The sequence below is a fragment of the Microcaecilia unicolor genome, chromosome 3 (genome assembly GCF_901765095.1).
Source record: "Microcaecilia unicolor chromosome 3, aMicUni1.1, whole genome shotgun sequence".
NCBI lineage: Eukaryota > Metazoa > Chordata > Amphibia > Gymnophiona > Siphonopidae > Microcaecilia > Microcaecilia unicolor.
The window spans coordinates 380,664,315-380,672,142 of NC_044033.1; positions in this window are offsets into that span (position 1 = coordinate 380,664,315).

The following is a 7,828-nucleotide window of genomic DNA, read 5'->3' on the forward strand; positions in this document are numbered from 1 at the left end:
TCTGCTCTCTTCTACTCCTAACCCCTGTGCTCGGCACAATCCGGCATCTTTCTCCCACTCATGATTCAACATCACCCCACCACAACCACCGGTGTACCTTAAAGGTGGTCTTCAGAGATGGTCTTCTGTTGGTCCCCGGCAGCAGAGGTGTTGCACATACGCTGCTTGCGACACACATACCTGGAGCCTGATCTGAAGCTTTCACTCTAATACATGCCACCCATGCAGAAACAGGAAGTGATGTGAGAGGGGGGACGGGCCAGAGAGAAAGCTTTGGGGCATCATATGTGCAACGCTACCATTGCCAGGAACCAATAGAAGACCACCTTTAAGGTAGACCGGTGTGAGGGAGGAGAGAGATTGAGAGGGCGGCAGATGCCGAAACCTGGGCGGGGGGGAGGGGTGAGCTGAAGACCAGCAAGCGGAACTGGAGGGCCACCAGTGGAAGCTATGGCTGAGGCGGTGAGCTCCAGCAGCCATGAGAAGAGCTTAGTGCTGCTCACCACCAAGCATGTGTCTCTGCTCATGAGGGTGGAGGGGAAGGAGGGAGAGGTGCTGGACAATAGGAGGGAGGGAAGAGGGCAGGGAGAGAGAGAGAGATAATGGACCTGGGGGTGATGTAAATTCACTTAGATGATGATAATTTACGTCATGTCCGTAAGAAGATTCAAATCCTTTTATCTATTTTCGTTCTCTGAGGTAAAGGAAGACAGAACAGAGGAGTCCCCTGGCTCTGCCCCTTGGTTTCAGTGCACAAGCACCTTTTATCCTGAACAAAGTCTCTTCCTATGGCATAATGCCGAACCTTTAAATGTTGAAGATATTCGTACCAGTTTTGACAATACAGGAAATGTCTAGTCGCCAGTACCAAGGACCCTGAGGCAGGAATTGAAGGAAGTACTGAAACCTTGGCCATTGTCGGCTGTGGAAAGGAGAGACTGAGCGACAGCAGACTGAACACAACAGCAAGATAAGTGCTGGTTTAATATTTAACATAAAGACAGTAATCCATAAAGAAAGAGACTGTGTGGAGAGGAGGATTTTTGCTAATGATGACAGCAAGAACTCCAGATAATTAAAAGCCATAGAGCTACATTAAGGAATCTGTTGAGGCTTTTTCCTCCGTCTCATAGAAAATCACGTAGACACGAATATGTAGAGTTCCGGATTAGGAATAGGATTTTAGTAAGTTAGTATTACTGAAGTAGGTTGATCCTCGTAGACGCTCAAGTGTAGTGAGTAGTTGTCCTATCCTTACCCTGCCAACCCGCTGAACAGTTAAACATCTCCCCTCTCCCTACCCTAAGTCCCCCAAACAGCCAAACATCACCCAGGACTCAAAAAACTATAACCTTATACAGGAAAAGGCAGCACAGTAAATTTTACACTGAGCCTTAATTCACCAATACACCGTCTAGTGAAAAAACATAAACACACAGGAATACAACAAAATCTCTACACAGACACTACATGCTAGCAAAATATCACACCTTGGTCACACATGCAAAACACAGACAGACCTCAACAAACATGAAACAAGGAACCACAGATCATTAATAGAGCTATGAAAGCAAAAATCTTAACTGAAACCTCAAAGAAGTCAGCCTTCGAACACAGCAGTAATAGAGAAATAGAAACTGAAATGCAAAATATCAGAGATGTGCATCACCAAGAGTTGGTATATTCCAGTTAATAAATTCAGAATAAAATACTTTTTTTCTGCCTTTTTGTGTAAGCATTTTATTTTTCTATTTGCTTTGGTCCCAGTGTCTCTGTGCTTTTCTCTGTTTTTTTTTTTTTTTTTTTGCCTCTACAGGGTATATTGTCCATTTGACATTTCTTCTCTCTCCATGTCCACCATCCATCTTCTTTCTGTGTCCCTACCCTTATCCCTCCCTCTCTCCATGCTCAACATCTGCCCTTTGTGCCCCTATCCTTGCCTATATTCAGCATCTCTCCTCTGTGTTCTTATCTTACCCTGGTCCTGCATTTCCACCTCCTGCCCCTATCCCTCCCCCTGTAATCAGCATTGCTCCTCTGTGACCCTATCTCCCCATGTCCAATATTGCCCCCCTGTGTCCCTGTTCCTATGCTCTCTCCATTCCCAGCATCTCTTCTCTGTATCCCTGGCCCTCCTCTCTCTCCTCCCTTCCTCCCACACCTCCTACCTTGGGGCCAGTATGTCTCCTTCTGTCTTCCTCCTCCCCCCCCCCCCCCCCCCAAGGCCAGGATCTCTCCTTCATGTAGGGTTCTCAACAATTGGTGTAATGACAGTTCGTCTAATGGTTAATAAGCCTAAAATACACAACAGCTAATGAGTCAGTTGGTCTAAAAACAATTGGTCTAATTAAAAGAGGAGACAGGATACAAAAATCAGTGTAATTTTGTAAGAAAAAACTACAGCAAGATACAGAAATTAAAGATTAGCACAGAAACTTTATGAAAGAAGTTAATTTTATAAACTTATATATATGAGTGAAGGAAATTAATATGAGAAAATGAAAAAACACAAAAGTTTGTCAATGTTGTTCTAAAAGTGCAGATTGTGGGCAATGCTATGTAGAAAATCCAGAATATTGTAGGAAGCTTGCTGTGCAAAAGTGGACATAATACAGCTTCTTTCATCATTTTTCTGTTTCTTTCATTGCTCACCTTGAATTATGCATTACATCTGACCTTCAACATCTTTCTGTAATTCGGTAATCAATTTATAAAGTCCAACATGTGCTCTTTCAACCAACACTTCCATTCTCCTATGCCATGATTCCACTATGTTCTGTGTTCTTGATATGCCCAGGTCAACATGAGCATTGACCAACCACAGAGATGGTGGAAACAATGGAGGTGATCTGATCTGCTGGTCCCAAAGAGTCCTGCAAACCTGTCCACGAATAAAACTTTTATCAAATCATTGGGTGAGGTCGGCTACTTCATCAGGAAGGGCTATCATTAATTCAAGCCATTGTGAAGCGCTGCGTACGACTGGTAGCGCTATAGAAATGATTTGTAGGAGGAGGAGGAGAAAGAAATGCTGGTGCTGTGATTTGGAAAACCTTTATACTGAAGTCCTCATCTGTTGCATATTGATTTGAGAGTCCTAGACCCTGTATCTTCCTATATATACTTTGCCCAAAATGGAAAAAGCAAGTATTATAAATGGAGTTAGAAAATTCTTCTGCAGAGGCTCGTATGGCTGCCTGTTCAGAGTCATAAATATCAATGGAAGTTTCAGGGAGATATTGTTAGCTGCAAAGTCCACTAAATCCTGAAATAATGTTTTACAGCATTCAAGAGACTTACATGACATGAGGCCATAAGCCAGTGGCATGATTCAACTTCTGTCATCAGGGCCAATGGGAGCATGTATTGAATACAGTTGAGTGATACATGATCCAGTACTGACTCCTGCTGAGCTTATGAACATTGGTGGCTTCCCAGTGATGTATCGTTCCCATGCTAAGGTAGAAAATTGCATCAAAGGAGATGGGATGCATCACGGGAAAGGTTGAGGCCCTGAGGCAGCTAATTAGAATTGTACCAGAGCTGCTGGACCTGTGGGATGGAAGAGAAAAGAGAGTTGTTGGACCCAGTGAGAGAGAGAGATGCCAACACCTGGAGCAGCCCTGAGGCAGACAATTGACATCTATGTTGGCAGGGAAAAAGGTGTACCAGCACCTTTTTCCCTGCCAACATAGATGTCAGTTGGCAGAGAAAAAGGTACCAGCTGTGGACTGAAAAGCAGGGGCGTAGCCAGACACCCAAATTTGGATGGGCCTGGGCCCAAGATGGGTAAGAGAGAATCTTAGGAATCTGTGCTTCAGAAAAAAAGGGGGAAATGTTGAAGTCATATGTTAACAGGGTGAGCTCAGGTGGACTTTGCCTGGAAGATGTTCCTGGGTTTTGCACTGCACAGTTGAAACCTACTATTACACAGTTTGTGTAACAGAGAATTTTATTTTAAAATGTGAATGAAATATTTTTCCAGCCTTTCTTTTTTTTCAATCTTGTCTTGTCTCTTATGAAGAAAACGCTGCCTTGATTTTCTCTCCTCACATACTATTCTTGACCCACTACAATCTGGTTTTCGCCCTCTCCACTCAACTGAAACTGCGCTTACTAAAGTCTCCAATGACCTATTACTGGCTAAATCCAGAGGTCTCTATTCCATCCTCATTCTTCTTGATCTTTGCGCTGTTTTTGACACTGTCGATCACAGCATACTCCTCGATACCCTGTCCTCACTTGGATTCCAGGGCTCTGTCCTTTCCTGGTTCTCTTCCTACCTCTCCCTCCGCACCTTCAGTGTTCACTCTGGTGGATCCTCTTCTACTTCTATCCCTCTGCCTGTCGGCGTACCTCAGGGTTCTGTTCTTGGTCCCCTCCTCTTTTCTATCTACACTTCTTCCCTTGGTTCATTAATCTCATCCCATGGCTTTTCCTACCATCTCTATGCTGATGACTCCCAAATCTACCTTTCTACCTCTGATATCTCACCTTGCATCCAAACCAAAGTTTCAGCGTGCTTGTCTGACATTGCTGTCTGGATGTCTCAACGCCACCTGAAATTAAACATGACCAGAACCGAGCTTCTCATTTTTCCCCCCAAACCCACCTCCCCACTCCCCCCGTTTTCTATTTCTGTTGATGGCTCTCTCATTCTCCCTGTCTCCTCAGCTCGAAACCTTGGGGTCATCTTTGACTCTTCTCTCTCCTTCTCTGCTCATATCCAGCAGATCGCCAAGACCTGTCGTTTCTTTCTTTACAACATCCGTAAAATCCGCCCCTTTTTTCCGAGCACTCTACCAAAACCCTCATCCACACCCTTGTCACCTCTCGTTTAGACTACTGCAATCTGCTTCTTGCTGGCCTCCCACTTAGTCACCTCTCCCCTCTCCAATCGGTTCAAACCTCTGCTGCCCGTCTCGTCTTCCGCCAGGGTCGCTTTACTCATACTACCCCTCTCCTCAAGTCGCTTCACTGGCTCCCTATCCGTTTTCGCATCCCGTTCAAACTTCTTCTACTAACCTATAAATGTACTCACTCTGCTGCTCCCCAGTATCTCTCCACACTCGTCCTTCCCTACACCCCTTCCCATGCACTCTGCTCCATGGATAAATCCTTCTTATCTGTTCCCTTCTCCACTACTGCCAACTCCAGACTTTGCGCCTTCTGTCTCGCTGCACCCTATGCCTGGAATAAACTTTCTGAGCCCCTACGTCTTGCCCCATCCTTGGCCACCTTTAAATCTAGACTGAAAGCCCACCTCTTTAACATTGCTTTTGACTCGTAACCACTTGTAACCACTCGCCTCCACCTACCCTCCTCTCCTCCTTCCTGTACACATTAATTGATTTGATTTGCTTACTTTATTTTTTGTCTATTAGATTGTAAGCTCTTTGAGCAGGGACTGTCTTTCTTCTATGTTTGTGCAGTGCTGCGTACGCCTTGTAGCGCTATAGAAATGCTAAATAGTAGTAGTAGTAGTAGTAGTAACACCACCCAGTCCCACAGGTGATTTGGTCTCTCCTCTCACCCACATGCCATATGGTCTCTCAAACATCCCCCCTCTCCCGCATACCTTTTAAATAGCAGATTTTCACCAGCAGCGGGAAGCAATTAATAGACACTGCTCATGTTGGCCCCATAGCCTTCCCACTGAAGCAACTTCCTGTTTCCGCATAGGCGGGAATACATCAGAGGGAAGGCGGTGGGGCTGGTGTATCAGTCGCTGCTTGCTACGGGGGGAGATCTGCTATTTACAAGGTATGCAGGAGAGACAGTTGTTGGGAGTTTTCAGCTAGTGGGGCTTGGCAATCCCTGCCAACCACATCATAGATGTGCTGCTACTGGGTGGGCCTGAGCCCAAAGTAGGTGGGTCTGGGCCCACCCTGGCCCACCCTTGGCTACGCCACTGCTGAAAAGAACCCTGCTCCTACCTATATTGCCTTTATGTCTCAACTGCTGTTGCCCCCGCCTATTAAGATGTTTCATTGTATCATATTGACATCATGTTTATGATATCTATGTTTTTGAGTGTTCCAATGTGTTTCTATTAAGGTGTATCACCTGTATATTGACATTGTGAATATCATATCTATATCGTATGAACATTCTTTCCACACTGCCTATTATGATGTATCATTTGTACTCCGCTAAGATTTCTGTTATATGATTGATCTGCTCTGCAGTTTTAATGTGAATATTTTCGGCACTTGATTGTATCATGTTGTTCCTGTTAGTATGATTCAATTTGATCTGAAGTCACAGTGCATGTTTTGTGGTTTTCATGTGATTCATAGTACGTTTTGCAGTTTTCACGTTGATTCAAAGTACATGTTTTGTGGTTTTCACGTTTTTGCATAGTGAATCTTATCTGTGGATTTTGTTTACATTAGGATTCAATTTGCCATTTTCAAGTTTACCTCATTGATTGTATTTATACTTTTATGTGGTCATTTTACTGTTTGCATGCTGGTAACAATTTTATATCAAGTTACACCTGCTGTACACTGTCTTGAGTAAATCTCTTCATAAAGGTGGTTAGTAAATCCCAATAAATAAATAAATAAAATTAAACAATAAAAATAGAAGAGAAGCATGTGTAATGTGAAGAAAAGGATCAGAAGAAAGCAAATATCTTCAACAAGTAATTTTGCTTGATATTCTTTCTGGAAGGAGAGAACAATGGACCTAGGTTAGGAAAGGGACCTGTTTGCTTTCTAGAAGAAAAAACAGGAAAGAGGATATGTTATACAATCATTCAAAAGTCTAGCATTCATTAGGATATGAATTAGAAGTGACTGGTTATGGAAACTGTAGTTATACAGATGAATTGTGATTTTAATTCCTTTTTGATGCTTTTACACAAGAAGTGCTATCAGTTATTCAAAATAGTATTCAAAATAGTATTTTACTGATTGAAACCTGGATGATGAGGTATAAACTAAAGTTGAACACTGAAAAAACGAAGGCCTTCTTTTATCAAACCGCACTAGCTTTGAATGGGTTTCGTTGGCATTGGCGCATGGGAACCGCTAGCGCAGCTTGATAAAAGAGGCCCTAAGTTTCTTCTTATTGATAAAAATCCTGATCCTAATTCCTAAACTATTCACCTTACTCTCTTACCTATCTATGGGCCCTGTTTACTAAGGTGCAATAGTGTTTTTAGTGCGCCTACACTTAGCAAGTGCGCTAATTGTGTAGGCACCTATAGGGATATTGTAGGCACGTACATGGTTAGTAAACAAGGACTTATATGTTCCATCTTTGTTTATACCCTTCACTATCAATTAAAATGTTCAATTACGTATTGTGTTGATATTGTAAGTAGTATACAAGTAAAGATTTGATTATCCAAGGGATAGGAAGTAATTAAGGACCCTGTTTACTAAGCTGCGTTATAGGGGATTTAACACTTTAACATGCATTAACCATGTATGCACGTTAACTGTGTATGCACCTACAATATCCCTATAGGCACCTACACGGTTAGCGCGTGCACTAATTGAAGGCGCGTTAGTAAACAGGGCCCTAAGAGAGATAGAGGGGCAATTTCAAAAGAAACGTCTAAGTTGGAATTTGGACCTTTGTTTTCGAAAATGCCATGGATGTTCTTGCATTTGGACGTCTTTGATTTTCGGCCATTTTCGAACACAAAGACGTCCATATGCAAGATGTCCAAAACAGAGGAGGAGTGGCTTAATGGTTAGTGCAGTGGGCCTTGATCCTGGCAACATGGGTTCAATTCCCACTGCTGTTCCTTGTGACTTTGGGCAGGTCAAATGCAGAAGGGGCATTTTTGGATATGACATCTAAATCTAAATTTGGA